Raw genomic sequence first — 19,244 nt, forward strand, 5'->3', positions numbered from 1 at the left:
GCGGGGACGCTGAGCCCGCATCGTCTCCTCCGAGATCTCCCTTCGCAGGCAGGATTGTTAGAGACGGTGTACTTCGGTAGTAGTATTTATGCGTGGGGCGCCAGGGGGTCGAGAAGCTAGGACTGCATCTTCTCCTCCGAGCTCTTCCTTGGTAGACATGACAAATGAAACGAGGTGTGGGGGGCGTAAAGGTATAAAATGGCGGACGGCCGCCCCGCCTCGGCCCTCCAAGGCTTATTTTTTTTGCCTTAATAAACTAAAAACCATATTTTGCGTCTCACACGTCTGCCCTAAGAGGGCTGCAGGGTCCCATGCATGCAGGTCCCACACTTTAGTGAGCACAAGTCAAGTGCGATAGGTAGGCAAACTTCCAACAATCTTCTTTGTCAAGTGAAGACACGTCGTCAAGACTCTCTCTCTCTATCTCCCCCCTTTTGTCATTGAAAAAAAAGAATATTAGACGGGGGCCTAGCCTGCACTGCAGGGGGGGCGATTTTGACAAAGTAACCCTTTTGGCGAAGAAAACCACAGAATGAGCCACACAAAAAGGTTAGTCCAGTGAAATAGATTGCTCAGAGGGTCAGTCCGTGCTTTTCTTTGCCAAAAGGGTTATTTCTGTCAAAATCGCCGCACCGCAGGTTTGCAAGATCGAAAAACCTTGCGTGCCAGTCAACATCACTTCCCGGAAAGGTTGAACCATTTCGAGGCCGTGACTGCTCTCCCTTCCTCTTCTCCTTCCGTGTGATCCCTCTTCCACCTTTTATCCTTTGCAACATATGCAAAAAATTGTCCGTGACTTGTGCTCACTGAAGTGTGGGACCTCACGCATGGGAACCACACGTAAGTGACAGACCTGTTGGTGTAATAATTCGGGTGATCATTATACTGTATTAGAACTCCGTACAAAGTTTCGTATGGATTCAAGGGTAGGAAAGCCAAGTTAGTAACTCACTTTTTCCGCGCGTGAAGGGAGGGGGTGGGCAGTATGCTACCCTGAATTTGTGTGACCCCCAAAAACTAGCAAATACGAGAGAGGCATCGAAAGAAACACACTCGTCCCCTACCCCCCCTCCCCACTAAATTTGAAATCAATCCAAACAAAAAAGGCAATCGAAAAGCATGGATTGTTCATCTTTTTCTATATAGTTAGGGTTAGGGTTTAGGGTCTATAGAGATGCACATATTTTCATTTTACATTTGTGATGTAGCATAATACATAGGTAAGATACCAAGCATGACCTTTGTTAGAATAACCATTAACGTGTTCTCTCACCTTTAGATTCAAATGGGCATAAACATTCAGAGAAAATCAAAAAACAAAGAAAAACCAAAAGCACACATAGTCTTCTTATGTCATATAGTAGGAATTGAAGTTAATAAACAAGGTCTAGACATATTCAAACCAGACAAATCATGTATCTACACCTAACCCTAAACTTTGTCTTATGAAGTCAAGCATGAAGAGAAATGGTTTTGGGTTTCAAACATGGAAATTTCAAAAACCTCCCAACAAAAGCTTCATTTTAGAGTGACTAAGAAGGATACACGCTTACATTTTCATTTTCATGTTTTAAACTTGTTTAAATCTAGGTCAAACCTAGGATTTGACCAAGATTCAAATGGGCATAAACATTCAGAAAAACAAAAAATGAAAAACCAATGCACATATAGTCTTCTTATGTCATATAGCTAGTAAGCATTCAAGTTGATAAACAAGCATGTCTAGACAAATTCAAACCCGACAAATCATGTATATACCCCCTAACCCTAAACTATTTCTTATGAAGTCAACCATGAAGAGAAGTGGATTTGGGTTTCAAACGTTATATTGAGATTCAAGAACCCCCCAAAAGCTTCATTTTAGAATGACTAAGAAGGATCCAGGCTTACCTTTTCATTATATGTTTTAAACTTGTTTAAATCTTGGTCAAACCTAGGATTTGACCAAGATTCAAATGGGCATAAACATTAATTCAGAAAAAACAAAAAAACAATGAAAAACCAACACACATATAGTCTTCTTATGTCATATAGTAAGCATTCAAGTTGATAAACAAGCATGTCTAGACATATTCAAACCCAACAAATCATGTATCGATCTACCCCCTAACCCTAAACTCTGTCTTATGAAGTCAACCATATGAAGAGAAGTGGTTTTGGGTTTCAAACATTGAGATTTCAAGCACCCCCCAAAAGCTTCATTTTTGAATGACTAAGAAGGATCCATGATTACCTTTTCATTTTCATGTTTTAAACTTGTTTAAATCTAGGTCAATCCTAGGATTTGACCAAGATTCAAATGGGCATAAAAAAATCAAAGCACATAGCCTTTTATGTCATATAATGAGCATTCAAGTTGATAAACATGGTCTAGACATATTAAAACAAGAAAAATCATGTATCTACCCTGGCCCTAACCCTAAACTCAATCTATCTTATGAAGTCAAACATGAAGAGAAGTGGTTTTGGGTTTCAAACATGGAAATTTCAAAAACCTCCCAAAAACTTCATCTTAGAGTGACTAAGAAGGTTCCATGCTTACCTTTTCATTTTCATGTTTTAAATTAACTTGTTTAAATCTTGGTCAAACATAGGGTTTAAGGTTTAGGGATCATCGATCGAGTGCACACACACACATTATTAGAGGCACATGCGCCTTTGCGCATAAAGTGCATGCGTATATATATAAGTGTGTTTCTTGGCCACCAACGATATATAGATCTAGAGAGAGAGATTGAAATATATTTAGGGTTTAGGGTTTAGGGTCTAGGGTTAGGGTTTAGGGTTTAGTGTTTAGGGTTTAGGGCTTAGGGTGTAGTGTTTAGGGTTTAGGGTCTAGGGTTTAGGTTTTAGTGTTTAGGGTGTTTAGGGTGTACGTTTAGGGTATAATTAGGGATTAGGGATTAGGGTTTTAGGGTTTAAGGTTTAGGGATCATCGATCGAGTGCACACACACATTATTGGAGGCACCCGCGCCTTTGCGCATAAAGTGCATGCGTATATATATAAGTGTGTTTCTTGGGCACCAACGATATATAGATCGAGAGAGAGAGATTGAAATATATATATATATCCCCAAGAATATGTTCAAATATATATTGAAATATATGCACGAATGATATGCAAGGTATGCCATGCGCGCATAGCATGAAGAGAAGTCGTATTGGTTTCAAACATTGAAATTTCAAGAACCTCCCAAAAGCTTCATTTTAGAGTGACTAAAAAAGATCCAGGCTTCCCTTTTCATTTTCATGTTTTTAAATTGTTTAAATCTTGGTCAAACTTAGCTAGTATTTGACCAAGATTCAAATGGGCATAAAATTAAAAAAACATAAAAATGAAAAACCAAAGCACATATATAGCCTTCTTATGTCATATAAAATAAGCATTCAACAAGTTGATAAACAAGGTCTAGACATATTCAAAATAGAAAAAGCATGTATCTACCACCCCTAACACTTAACTCTGTCTTATGAAGTCAAGCATGAAGAGAAGTGGTTTTGGGTTTCAAACATTATATTGAGATTTCAAGAACCCCCAAAAGCTTCATTTTAGAATGACTAAGAAGGATCCAGGCTTGCCTTTTCATTTTCATGTGTTTTAAACTTGCTAAAATCTTGGTCAAACCTTGGACTTGACCAAGATTCAAATGGCATTAAACATTCAAAAAAAATCAAAAAATGAAAACCAAAGCACATAGCCTTCTTATGTCATATATATATATATATATATTAAGCATTCAAGTTGATCGATATGAACAAGGTCTAGACATATTCAAAACAGTAAAAGCATGTATCTACCCCCTAGCCCTTAACTATGTCTTATGAAGTCAAGCATGAAGAGAAGTGGTTTTGGGTTTCAAACATGGAAATTTCAAAAACTTCCCAAAAGCTTAATTTTAGAGTGAATAAGAAGGATCCAAGCATACCTTTTCATTTTCAGGATTTATGCTTGTTTAAATCTTGGTCAAACATAGGATTTGACCAACACACATATAGTCTTATTATGTCATATAGTAAGCATTCAAGTTGATAAACAAGCATATGCATGTCTAGACATATTCAAATTAACCGACAAATCATGTATGTACCCCTAACCCTAAACTCTGTCTTATGAAGTTAACCATGAAGAGAAGTGGTTTGGGTTTCAAACATTGAGATTTCTAGAACCCCCCAAAAGCTTCATTTTAGAATGACTAATAAGGATCCAGGCTTACCTTTTCATTTTATGTTTTAAACTTGTTTAAATCACTGTCAAACCTAGGATTTGACCAAGATTCAAATGGGCATAAAAAATCAAAAAAAAACAAAAAAAACAAAGCACATAGCCTTTTTATGTTATATAATGAGCATTCAAGTTGATAAACATGGTCTAGACATATTAAAACAAGAAAAATCATGTATCTACCCTGGCCCTAACCCTAAACTCGATCTGTCTTATGAAGTCAAACATGAAGAGAAGTGGTTTTGGGTTTCAAACATGGAAATTTCAAAAACCTCCCAAAAACTTCATCTTAGAGTGACTAAGAAGGTTCCATGCTTACCTTTTCATTTTCATGTTTTAAATTAACTTGTTTAAATCTTGGTCAAACATAGGATTTGACCAATAAGATTCAAATGGGCATCAACATTCAGAAAAAAATTAAAAATAAGAAACCAACGCACATATATTCTTCTTATGTCATATAGTAAGCATTCAAGTTGATAAACAAGCATGTCTAGACATACTCAAACCTGACAAATCATGGATCGATCTACCCCCTAACCCTAAACTCTGTCTTATGAAGTCAACCATATGAAGAGAAGTGGTTTTGGGTTTCAAACATTGAGATTTCAAGAACCCCCAAAAGCTTCATTTTTGAATGACTAATTAAGAAGGATCCATGCTTACCTTTTCATTTTCATGTTTTAAACTTGTTTAAACCTTGGTCAAACCTAGGATTTGACCAAGATTCAAATGGGCATAAAAAATCAAAAAAAAGCACATAGCCTTTTTATGTCATATAATGAGCATTCAAGTTGATAAACATGGTCTAGACATATTAAAACAAGAAAAATCATGTATCTACCCTGGCCCTAACCCTAAACTCGATCTGTCTTATGAAGTCAAACATGAAGAGAAGTGGTTTTGGGTTTCAAACATGGAAATTTCAAAAACCTCCCAAAAACTTCATCTTAGAGTGACTAAGAAGGTTCCATGCTTACCTTTTCATTTTCATGTTTTAAATTAACTTGTTTAAATCTTGGACAAACATAGGATTTGACCAAGATTCAAATGGGCATAAACATTCAGAAAAAAATTAAAAATAAGAAACCAACGCACATATAGTCTTCTTATGTCATATAGTAAGCATTCAAGTTGATAAACAAGCATGTCTAGACATATTCAAACCCGACAAATCATGTATCTACCCCCTAACCCTAAACTAGATTGGTCATCTTAGAGTGACTAAAAAGGATCCAAGCTTACCTTTTCATTTTCATGTTTATGCTTGTTTAAATCTTGGTCAAACATAGTATTTGACCAAGATTCAAATGGGCATAAACATTCAGAAAAAATTAAAAAACCAACGCACATTAGTAGCCCAAAATCGAACCGTTCAAGTGGATATTTTTGAACTTGATCTGTAGTAGTGGGCAAAACCCTAGATTAACCTATATTTCATCATAGATTCGTAGGTCGATTTTTCTACTTTTTTATTATTACTATGCAGCACATGTGTGTTTGCCCGTCGCGTGAAACTCGGAGGAAGAGGGATCACTCGGAAGGAGAGAAGAAGGGAGTGCATTATGGTGTCTCCCCTTTTTCGGGTGATGATGTTGACTGTTCTGCATGTTTTGTCAGTGACCAGGAGGTGCGAGCGAGCGAGCGAGTCGAAGCGAGGCCGAGAATGAGAGAGATTTTTTTTGTGAGAGGGACAACCGAAGGATCCTGAAGGACCCACAGACTTCCAATACGCATCCTGATGCGTCTTCTCTTGACAAAGATGGCTGGGAGTTTGCGTACCTACTGCACGTGACTTGTGCTCACTGAAGTGTGGGACCTCACGCATGGGCACCACACGAAAGTGACAGACCTGTTGGTGTAAAAACTCAGTTGATTATTATAGTGCATTAGAACAAAGTTTCCTATGGATTCAAGGGTAGGAAATCCAAGTTAAAACTCATTTACATGACATTAATTTTTCCATGAAGCAAAGTTAACATATCTATCAATTGGTACATTTTGGAGTGACTAAGAAGGATCCATGCTTAATTATTCATTTTCACGTGTTAAACTTGTTTAAATCTTGCTCAAACCTAGGATTTCACCAAGATTCAAATGGGCATGAAAATGAAAAAATGAAATACCAATGCACATAGTCTTCTTATGTCATACAGTAAGCATTCAAGATGATAAAAAAGGTCTAGACATATTCAAACCAGGCAAATCATGTATGTACTCCCTAATGACCCTAAACTCTGTCTTATGAAGTAAGGCATGAAGAGAAGTGGTTTTGGGTTTCAAACATGGAAATTTCAAAAACCTCCCAAAAGCTTCATTTTAGATCTTGATCAAACCTAGCTAGTATTTGACCAAGATTCAAATGGGCATAAAATTCAATAAATTTAGAAAATGAAAAACCAAAGCACATAGCCTTCTTATGTCATAAAGTAAGAATTCAAGTTGATAAACAAGGTCTAGACATATCCAAACCCAACAAATCATGTATCTACCCCTAACCCTAAACTCTGTCTTATGAAGTCAACCATGAAGAGAAGTGGTTTTGGGTTTCAAACATGGAAATTTCAAAAAAAAACCCCAAAAGATTCATTTTAGAGTGACTAAGAAGGATCCATGGTTACCTTTTCATTTTCATATTTTAAACTTGTTTAAATCTTTGTCGAACCCAGGATTTAACCAAGATTCAAATGGGCATAAAAAATTCAGGAAAAAACCAAAAGAATAAAAAACCAAAGCACATAGCATTCTTATGTCATATAGTAAGCATTAAAGTTGATAAACAAGGTCTAGACATATTCAAACCAGATAATCATGTATATATCTGCCCCTAACCTTAAACTCTGTCTTAATTATGAAGTCAATCATGAAGAGAAGTGGTTTTGGGTTTCAAACATGAAAATTTCAAAAACTTCCCAAAAATGGTACATATTAGGGTGACTAAGAAGGATCCAGGCTTACCTTTTCGTTTTCATATTTTATACTTGTTTAAATCCTGGTCAAACCTAGGATTTGACCAAGATTCAAATGGGCATAAAACTCAAAAAAAATAGAAGAATAAAAAACAAAAGCACATAGTCTTCTTATGTCATATAGAAAGCATTCAAGTTGGTAAACAAGGTTTAGACATGTGTTCAAACCAGACAAATCATGTATCTACCCCCTAACCATAAACTCGGTCGATCTTATGAAGTCTAGCATGAAGAGAAGTCGTATTGGTTTCAAACATTGAAATTTCAAGAACCTCCCAAAAGCTTCATTTTAGAATGACTAAAAAAGATCCAGGCTTGCCTTTTCCTTTTCATGTTTTAAAATTGTTTAAATCTTGGTCAAACCTAGCTAGCTAGTATTTGACCAAGATTCAAATGGGCATAAAATTCAAAAAAAAAACAGAAAAAAAATGAAAAACCAAAGCACATAGCCTTCTTATATAGTAAGTAATATGAATCTAAAAATGATTTTGGGGGATTTCTATGACCAAGTTATAACACACCTACATTTCAAATTTGAATTACTTCCAATAAATCAGCATATAGTCATTTAAATGTGTGAAACTGGCTAAAAACACTAAAAATCGTAAAGAGTTGGGAATTGGCACTAAAATATGTCATAGTTTATCTTAAAAATGTAGAGGCGCCATTTTGACCCGTATCTTATGTACCCCATTCGTTAAATGGTAAACTATCATGAATTACCTTTTATTTTAGGCATTACTTTTCACGGTAAAATGATAAACTATATCACGAAGTTCCATTTCCGTCAAAATAGTCCGCGTTACTTTTTTGTTGAGATATAAACCCCCACAACGACCATCTCCTCCTTAATTTATTGTGTAAAACCCCCACAACGGTCACCTCCTCCTTAATTTATTGTGTTAACCCCTACAGCGGTCATCTCTTCCTTATAAACAACCACAACGGCCATCCCTTGTGTCAATAGGTTCTGCCTCTCTCTTCTTCGTTCACATACACTTGATCCCATTGCCATGGCTTCCACGTCTCGGACGCCGACCAGAAGGGGAAGGGGAAGGGGAAGGGGAAGGGGCGGCCGGGGTGATGGATCATCATCATTGCCACCACCACCGTCAACACTGCCTTTGATCATAGAGGAGTTCTTCATCGTCGTCTATGAAGACCCTTTGGTCAAGAAGGTACGTACGCGTTCCCACATATATGATGCATGTGATTGATTATGGGCATGTTCTAAAAAACCTTTAATTTTAAACGATCGGCGCTTGATCTCTTTGCAGGCTCTCCCAAAAAAGTTTGCGGACTATCTTGACGGCCAGGAGCCAGCTAAGGTGTATCTGCGAGCAGCTGACTGCGGTCCTCGTCTCTGGACCGTGGAGGTCCTATTTGACGGACAAGGCCGGATGTACCTCGACAAGGGCTGGGAGAATTTCGCCATCGCGCACGGTGTGGATTTCGGCTGCTTCGTATACTTCAAATATGAAGGCGATGATGTGCTCACAGTGAAGGTGTTCGATGGAACAATGTGCAGGAAGTACTACTACTCGGACGACGAAGATAATGACGATGAAAGCGACGACGACGTGAAGCCATGCATCCATCATCTTTAGATAAGGGGATTATGACCAAGAATATATATGTAGCCGCTACATATGCATCGATTTTAGAGGTGGATAACTGGAGAGAGAGAGAGAGAGAGTCTTGATGCGTCTTCTCTTGACAAAGAAGATGGGAGTTTGCCTACCTACTGCACATGACTTGTGCTCACTGAAGTGTGGGACCTCACGCATGGGAACCACACGTAAGTGACAGACCTGTTGGTGTAATAACTCAGGTGATCATTATACTGTATTAGTACAAAGTTTCCTATGGATTCAAGGGTAGGAAAGTCAAGTTAACTCATTTACAATACATTATTTTTTCCATGAAGCCAAGTTAACTCATCTATCAATTGGTACATTCTGGTTATATTCGAAATTTTACTTGAAACTTGTTGGTCATGCCATTTTACTACTCACCTAACACTTTTTCCGCGCGTGAAGGGAGGGGGTGGGCAGTATGCTACCCTGAATTTGTGTGACCCCCAAAAACTAGCAAATACGAGAGAGGCATCGAAAGAAACACACTCGTCCCCTACCTCCCCTCCCCACTAAATTTGAAATCAAGCCAAACAAAAAAGGCAATCAAAAAGCATGGATTGCATGTTCATCTTTTTCTATATAGTTAGGGTTAGGGTTTAGGGTTTATAGAGATGTACATACTTTCATTTTACATTTGTGATGTACCATAATACATAGGTAAGATACCAAGCATGACCTTTGTTAGAATAACCATTAACGTGTTCTCTCACCTTTAGATTCAAATGGGCATAAACATTCAGAAAAAATCAAAAAACAATGAAAAACCAAAAGCGCACATAGTCTTCTTATGTCATATAGTAGGAATTGAAGTTAATAAACAAGGTCTAGACATATTCAAACCAAATAAATCATGTATCTACACCTAACCCTAAACTTTGTCTTATGAAGTCAAGCATGGAGAGAAATGGTTTTGGGTTTCAAACATGGAAATTTCAAAAACCTCCCAACAAAAGCTTCATTTTAGAGTGACTAATAAGGATACACGCTTACCTTTTCATTTTCATGTTTTAAACTTGTTTAAATCTAGGCCAAACCTAGGATTTGACCAAGATTCAAATGGGCATAAACATTCAGAAAAACAAAAAATGAAAAACCAATGCACATATAGTCTTCTTATGTCATATAGCTAGTAAGCATTCAAGTTGATAAATAAGCATGTATAGACAAATTCAAACCTGACAAATCATGTATATACCCCCTAACCCTAAACTATTTCTTATGAAGTCAACCATGAAGAGAAGTGGTTTTGGGTTTCAAACATTATATTGAGATTCAAGAACCCCCCCAAAAGCTTCATTTTAGAATGACTAAGAAGGATCCAGGCTTACCTTTTCATTTTATGTTTTAAACTTGTTTAAATCTTGGTCAAACCTAGGATTTGACCAAGATTCAAATGGGCATAAACATTAATTCTGAAAAAACAAAAAATTAAAAACCAACGCGCATATATTCTTCTTATGTCATATAGTAAGCATTCAAGTTGATAAACAAGCATGTCTAGACATATTCAAACCCGACAAATCATGTATCGATCTACTATACCCCTAACCATAAACTCTATCTTATGAAGTCAACCATATGAAGAGAAGTGGTTTTTGGTTTCAAACATTGAGATTTCAAGAACCCCCCCCAAAGCTTCATTTTTGAATGACTAAGAAGGATCCATGCTTACCTTTAAACTTGTTTAAATCTTGGTCAAACCTAGGATTTGACCAAGATTCAAATGGGCATAAAAAATAAAAATAAAACAATGCACATAGCCTTTTTATGTCATATAATGAGCATTCAAGTTGATAAACATGGTCTAGACATATTAAAACAAGAAAAATCATGTATCTACCCTGGCCCTAACCCTAAACTCGATCTGTCTTATGAAGTCAAACATGAAGAGAAGTGGTTTTGGGTTTCAAACATGGAAATTTCAAAAACCTGCCAAAAACTTCATCTTAGAGTGACTTAGAAGGTTCCATGCTTACCTTTTCATTTTCATGTTTTAAATTAACTTTTTTAAATCTTGGTCAAACATAGGGTTTAAGGTTTAGGGATCATCGATCGAGTGCACACACACATTATTAGAGGCACCTGCGCCTTTGCGCATAAAGTGCATGCGTATATATATAAGTGTGTTTCTTGGCCACCAACGATATATAGATCTAGAGAGAGAGATTGAAATATATTTAGGGTTTAGGGTTTAGGGTGTAGGGTTAGGGTTTAGTGTTTAGGGTTTAGGGCTTAGGGTGTAGTGTTTAGGGTTCAGGGTCTAGGGTTTAGGTTTTAGTGTTTAGGGTGTTTAGGGTGTACGTTTAGGGTATAATTAGGGATTAGGGTTTTAGGGTTTAAGGTTTAGGGATCATCGATCGAGTGCACACACACATTATTGGAGGCACCCGCGCCTTTGCGCATAAAGTGCATGCGTATATATATAAGTGTGTTTCTTGGGCACCAACGATATATAGATCGAGAGAGAGAGATTGAAATATATATATATCCCCAAGAATATGTTCAAATATATATTGAAATATATGCACGAATGATATGCAAGGTATGCCATGCGCGCATAGCATGAAGAGAAGTCGTATTGGTTTCAAACATTGAAATTTCAAGAACCTCCCAAAAGCTTCATTTTAGAGTGACTAAAAAGATCCAGGCTTGCCTTTTCATTTTCATGTTTTTAAATTGTTTAAATCTTGGTCAAACCTAGCTAGTATTTGACCAAGATTCAAATGGGCATAAAATTAAAAAAACATAAAAATGAAAAACCAAAGCACATATATAGCCTTCTTATGTCATATAAAATAAGCATTAATTCAACAAGTTGATAAACAAGGTCTAGACATATTTAAAATAGAAAAAGCATGTATCTACCCCTAACCCTTAACTCTGTCTTATGAAGTCAAGCATGAAGAGAAGTGGTTTTGGGTTTCAAACATTATATTGAGATTTCAAGAACCCCCAAAAGCTTCATTTTAGAATGACTAAGAAGGATCCAGGCTTGCCTTTTCATTTTCATGTGTTTTAAACTTGCTAAAATCTTGGTCAAACCTAGGACTTGACCAAGATTCAAATGGCATTAAACATTCAGAAAAATCAAAAAAAACAAAGCACATAGCCTTTTTATGTCATATATATATATTAAGCATTCAAGTTGATCGATATGAACAAGGTCGAGACATATTCAAAACAGAAAAAGCATGTACCTACCCCCTAGCCCTTATCTATGTCTTATGAAGTCAAGCATGAAGAGAAGTGATTTTGGGTTTCAAACATGGAAATTTCAAAAACTTCCCAAAAGCTTAATTTTAGAGTGAATAAGAAGGATCCAAGCTTACCTTTTCATTTTCAGGATTTATGCTTGTTTAAATCTTGGTCAAACATAGGATTTGACCAACACACATATAGTCTTATTATGTCATATAGTAAGCATTCAAGTTGATAAACAAGCATGCATGTCTAGACATATTCAAATTAACCCGACAAATCATGTATGTACCCCTAACCCTAAACTCTGTCTTATGAAGTTAACCATGAAGAGAAGTGGTTTTGGGTTTCAAACATTGAGATTTCTAAGAACCCCCCAAAAGCTTCATTTTAGAATGACTAAGAACGATCCAGGCTTACCTTTTCATTTTATGTTTTAAACTTGTTTAAATCTTGGTCAAACCTAGGATTTGACCAAGATTCAAATGGGCATAAACATTAATTCAGAAAAAACAAAAAAAACAAAAAATCAACGCACATATAGTCTTCTTATGTCATATAGTAAGCATTCAAGTTGATAAACAAGCATGTCTAGACATATTCAAACCCGACAAATCATGTATCGATCTACTATACCCCCTAACCCTAAACTCTGTCTTATGAAGTCAACCATATGAAGAGAAGTGGTTTTGGATTTCAAACATTGAGATTTCAAGAACCCGCCAAAAGCTTCATTTTTGAATGACTAAGAAGGATCCATGCTTACCTTTAAACTTGTTTAAATCTTGGTCAAACCTAGGATTTGACCAAGATTCAAACGGGCATAAAAATTCAAAAAAATCAAAAAAATAAAAAAAACCAAAGCACATAGCCTTTTTATGTCATATAATGAGCATTCAAGTTGATAAACATGGTCTACACATATTAAAATAATAAAAATCATGTATCTACCCTGGCCCTAACCCTAAACTCGATCTGTCTTATGAAGTCAAACATGAAGAGAAGTGGTTTTGGGTTTCAAACATTGAAATTTCAAAAACCTCCCAAAAACTTCATCTTAGAGTGACTAAGAAGGTTCCATGCTTACCTTTTCATTTTCATGTTTTAAATTAACTTGTTTAAATCTTGGTCAAACATAGGATTTGACCAATAAGATTCAAATGGGCATAAACATTCAGAAAAAAATTAAAAATAAGAAACCAACGCACATATATTCTTCTTATGTCATATAGTAAGCATTCAAGTTGATAAACAAGCATGTCTAGACATACTCAAACCTGACAAATCATGTATCGATCTACCCCCTAACCCTAAACTCTGTCTTATGAAGTCAACCATATGAAGAGAAGTGGTTTTGGGTTTCAAACATTGAGATTTCAAGAACCCCCCAAAAGCTTCATTTTTGAATGACTAAGAAGGATCCATGCTTACCTTTTCATTTTCATGTTTTAAACTTGTTTAAATCTTGGTCAAACCTAGGATTTGACCAAGATTCAAATGGGCATAAAAAATAAAAAATAAAAAACAAAGCACATAGCCTTTTTATGTCATATAATGAGCATTCAAGTTGATAAACATGGTCTAGACATATTAAAACAAGAAAAATAATGTATCTACCCTGGCCCTAACCCTAAACTCGATCTGTCTTATGAAGTCAAACATGAAGAGAAGTGGTTTTGGGTTTCAAACATGGAAATTTCAAAAACCTCCCAAAAACTTCATCTTAGAGTGACTAAGAAGGTTCCATGCTTACCTTTTCATTTTCATGTTTTAAATTAACTTGTTTAAATCTTGGTCAAACATAGGATTTGACCAAGATACAAATGGGCATAAACATTCAGAAAAAAAATTAAAAATAAGAAACCAACGCACATATAGTCTTCTTATGTCATATAGTAAGCATTCAAGTTGATAAACAAGCATGTCTAGACATATTCAAACCCGACAAATCATGTATCTACCCCCTAACCCTAAACTAGATTGGTCATCTTGGAGTGACTAAAAAGGATCCAAGCTTACCTTTTCATTTTCATGTTTATGCTTCTTTAAATCTTGGTCAAACATAGGATTTGACCAAGATTCAAATGGGCATAAACATTCAGAAAAAATTAAAAAACCAACGCACATTAGTAGCCCAAAATTGAACCATTCAAGTGGATATTTTTGAACTTGTTCTGTAGTAGTGGGCAAAACCCTAGATTAACCTATATTTAATCATAGATTCGTAGGTCGATTTTTCTACTTTTTTATTATTACTATGCAGCACATGTGTGTTTGCCCGTCGCGTGAAACTCGGAGGAAGAGGGATCACTCGGAAGGAGAGAAGAAGGGAGTGCATTATGGTGTCTCCCCTTTTTCGGGTGATGATGTTGACTGTTGTGCAGGTTTTGTTAGTGAGCAGGAGGTGCGAGCGAGCGAGTCGAGCGAGGCCGAGAATGAGAGAGATTTGTCTTTTTTTGTGAGAGGGACAACCGAAGGATCCAGAAGGACCCACAGACTCCCAATACGCATCCTGAATCCTGATGCGTCTTCTCTTGACAAAGAAAATGGCTGGGAGTTTGCGTACCTACTGCACGTGACTTGTGCTCACTGAAGTGTGGGACCTCACGCATGGGCACCACACGTAAGTGACAGACCTGTTGGTGTAAAAACTCGGTTGATTATTATAGTGCATTAGTACAAAGTTTCCTATGGATTCAAGGGTAGGAAATCCAAGTTAACTCATTTACATGACATTAATTTTTCCATGAAGCAAAGATAACACATCTATCAATTGGTACATTTTGGAGTGACTAAGAAGGATCCATGCTTACTTATTCGTTTTCACGTGTTAAACTTGTTTAAATCTTGCTCAAACCTAGGATTTCACCAAGATTCAAATGGGCATGAAAATGAAAAAATGAAATACCAATGCACATAGTCTTCTTATGTCATATAGTAAGCATTCAAGATGATAAAAAAGGTCTAGACATATTCAAACCAGGCAAATCATGTATCTACTCCCTAACCCTAAACTTTGTCTTAATTATGAAGTAAGGCATGAAGAGAAGTGGTTTTGGGTTTCAAACATGGAAATTTTAAAAACCTCCCAAAAGCTTCATTTTTAGATCTTGGTCAAACCTAGCTAGTATTTGACCAAGATTCAAATGGGCATAAAATTCAAAAAAATCAGAAAATGAAAAACCAAAGCACGTAGCCTTCTTATGTCATAAAGCAAGAATTCAAGTTGATAAACAAGGTCTAGACATATCCAAACCCGACAAATCATGTATCTAACCCCTAACCCTAAACTCTGTCTTATGAAGTCAACCATGAAGAGAAGTGGTTTTGGGTTTCAAACATTGAAATTTCAAGAACCCCCCAAAAGATTCATTTTAGAGTGACTGATACGTCCAATTTGCATCACTATTTTATATCATAATTTGCTGTTATTCATTGATATATTTCATATTTGGACATAATACTTATGTTATTTCATCTATTTTTCATGTTTCATGATTATCGGACGATCGAGCACCGGAGCCAGGATTCTGCTGGAAAAAGCACCGGTTCCACGTCATTACCTAGCTCCGAAGACATCCTTCTCAGGCACTCACCATCCCTTCCGCAATCTAATTTTCAATAGTCAAATTGAAAGGACTCCCAGGGCAGCATTGCCTAGCAATTGGGATATAGATCGTTCTAACACTGCAGGCAGGATGAAGCCTGAGGGTGAAGAGTGGGGAAATAACTCCAAGAGTTGGGACTCGCCGTCGGATATACTTCTTAACCGCGTCGAGCACAATTCCGAGATGATTCGCAACCTCACGTACAAGATTGATGAGCTTCAGGAGCTTGTTGAGAAGCTTGTCAGGAATTCATCACCACCATCGCCGAAGGAGTAATTCATCATCGGTATTGGCATCCCCTTGGTTTGTTCCAAGCTTGGGGGAGTGCCGCGGTATCACATCATCACTACCTTTTACTTTTTACTATCAAGTAGTGTCATATCATGAGTAGGGAAGTTATCATATAAGATGGGTTGCAGTTTGGAAGTATCTCTCCTTTAGTTAGTCGTCTATGTATCCCTTGGTGTGAGTTATCGTTATGGAATATTAATGAGAAGTCTTATCATTTACATATTGCACATCTTATTTTAGTTTGCAATCTCTATTATATGATTTATCTTGTCATTAGTATTGGTATCACTTTGGGAGCATTGAATAAATCTATTTGGTTTTGGCAAACTTAGCATTGGTCAATAGCAACAACACTTTGAGGTTTAAGTAGAAAAGAGAAATACATGTAGTTGTTTCATTGTCTTTCTTTCTTGTTAGCTCATAGCTTATTATTCTGAAGTTAAAATTGTTTGTGCTTGCAAGGAAGATACATGATTGTTTCTATCACATGTATATTTGTTTGTTTCCTTCAACTCTTATGCTTGCTAATTAACCTTGCTAGCCAAAGACCTGTACTGAGAGGGAATACTTCTCGTGCATCCAAACCTTAACCCAAACCTATGTCATTTGTGTCCACCATATCTACCTACTACATGGTATTTTCTGCCATTCCAAGTAAATACTTCGTGTGCTACCTTTAAACTATTCAAAATTTACTATCTCTTATTTGTGTCAATGTTTTATAGCTCATGAGGAAGTATGTGGTGTTTTATCTTTCATTCTTGTTGGGCAACTTTCACCAATGGACTAGTGGCTTCATCCGCTTATCCAATAATTTTGCAAAAAGAGCTGGCAATGGGATTCCCAGTCCCAAATTAATTAATAAAAATAGACACTCCTCCATGGTATGTGATTGATGGATGGCACCCGAAAGATTCGGTTAGCCATGGCTTGTGTAAGCAAAGGTTGGGGGGAGTGTCATCATAATCTATATACCTAATAATAATAAAAGCAAAAGAGTTTCTCCCTCGGTCGTTCGTTCAACTTAAAACTGCCCTCAAAGTTGGCACAAAATTACCCACCAATGCCACCTATAAGTGAAAAAACGTTTCGGTTATTACCATCCTGGTCGTGCAAGAGTCCACGGGAGAGACGGGAGACTCGATCCTACCGAGCAGGGGGCGATCCTGGTCCAGCCCAACCCCGCACCCTGCATCGACGGCGTGAGATATGCCAAGCTGCTACTCGACGACCTCATCCTAGAACACAATGGAGATTAAAGAAGTGCGCAGCAGCCGTTCGTGTGTGTAGCTAGGCGTCGTTGACACGCCGGTGTGCAGCTCCTGGTCATGCCCACAAATTAACAACATGCTTTAGGCCTGGTGCACGTGCAGCTCTTTCTGTAGATGCGTGCCTGTACTCAAGGTCGACCTCGAAAAGGACACTCACTACGCCCTCTCTGGTTATCGATTCATCCAGCATGACTACACATGAGGAATCAAGTCCATCAATTGATTGAGGATGACAATCCAGGTGTTGCTGCTGCTACTAACCAAACGGTTTATGGTTGACCTCAGCTTGGCTGCAGCTTTCCAAGAGCATGATAGAGGTTCAGTCTGGCTGCCTGCGAGGGAACGTGTCCAAGTTTGCCCCGGGCAGCACGTAGGTGCTGGCGAGCTTTGCGACGTTGGCCTACAAGTCGCAGGCGCTTCCGACCACGGTGCCTGCTTTCGCCCCAAGCAACTTCACGGCGGTGACGTTGTGCCGACAGGCTAGACCAAGAGGGAGAACAGGAAGTCGACGCGTCCTTGGTTGCTTCCACGAATAGCACGCGCTGCGCCTTGGTTTTAACCTGAAGCTCCAGGCAATCAGCCTCATCGGCGGCATGGCTGTATTGATTGGTACTTTTGATAAGAGTATCTTGAAGTGTGAATTGGAGCTCACCTCATCCTTGGTTAAGACTGAAGAGAAACCAGTCGTCACTACCGGATCTCGCGCAATGGAAGGGCAGTGATTCTGTGACTCTACCGTATGTTGTGGAGAACAGCTGTCATGATCTGGTTCAGCTTGTCCGTGTTGCAGCTGCAATACCAACAGTATTGTAGTCTAGAATTTTTTTTTTGACTGTAACTTGTAGTCTAGAATTCACAACTTGAGGCCCCGGCGTGGTGTAACCATTGACAAGCACGAGATCGCATGCGAGAGTAGTTATTTCTGCTTGTCTGATGGATGGTGAGGCCGTGAGGGTGATATCCATCCGAATCAGGCAATGCATTATGCCTGCATCGGTGGGCTTGCAGTAAGTTGTATTGTCCTGTTTCTACTTCTCCTTTAGAAAAGGTTGTTCTCTTTCTCTAATTGATCAAATGCTGGTTCTCTATTATGCAAGTGCCAATGAGTAAACCTGGGCATATAATTCTTTAATAGACCTCCTTGAGTGAATTTCTGCTAAATCAAGTCTTTTCAGTTTATTATTTAGTTGCAAGTTGCCGACAATTTCTACAATTTCGGACATGTATGTAACCTTTTGGCTGACACTCCTCCCTGTCTCATATAACTGAGAAAAGCATTTCAAATTGTTCACCATGGTTATTCAAAATGATTGAGTCAGAGAACCATACAGATTACCCATACATATTTAAATTTTTTGCGTCATATCGAAAATTTCCTAGAGACTAAACTATCCATTTTCACTAGAATAAGGATTACAATTTATTACGCCCCCCACTCTCGTAGTCTCGTTTCAGTTCCAGAGGGCGATTTCTTGGGTGTTCCCTGGTCGTCCCGCTCGCTCGCCGGGGATCCGCGGGATCCCTTCCTCTCCGGCAGCGGGAGGGTGGGGGATCCCCGGATCGTGGCTTGTACATAGCTAGGTCGTCTAGGATGCTGGCCGGCGGCGTCATGTAGGTGGCGATGCTGGCGGACCGGCTTTTGGTGGTGGCGCCCTTCACCTCTGCTGCGTGCCTGCCCGGTGCTCGGCGGTCTTCGGATCCAGTGAGTGCCTCGCTCCCCTTCCAGATCAGAGCTTGCGGTGGATCTAGAGCCTGGTGTTGAAGACGATGGAGTGCATGAATCGGAGCATCGAGACGATGTCAGAGGTCCAAGGTGCAGGCTCTTCGGAGCCGTTGTTTGACGACTTCTCGCTAGCTGGGAGCTATTTCCGAATCAAGGTCATCAGAGGAGCAGTAGCGACGCAGCGCGCCATCGACTCGGCTTGGTCTCCGACGGCGGATTCAGGGTCCAGTTGGCCTTATCTGTAATTTTCTCTTTGTTGCTAGACTTATCTGTAAGATCGTTGCTCTAATATCATCTTCTCCTTCACGGAAAAAAAGAGGATTA

The sequence above is a fragment of the Lolium perenne genome, chromosome 3 (assembly GCF_019359855.2).
Source record: "Lolium perenne isolate Kyuss_39 chromosome 3, Kyuss_2.0, whole genome shotgun sequence".
NCBI classification, from domain to species: Eukaryota; Viridiplantae; Streptophyta; class Magnoliopsida; order Poales; family Poaceae; genus Lolium; species Lolium perenne.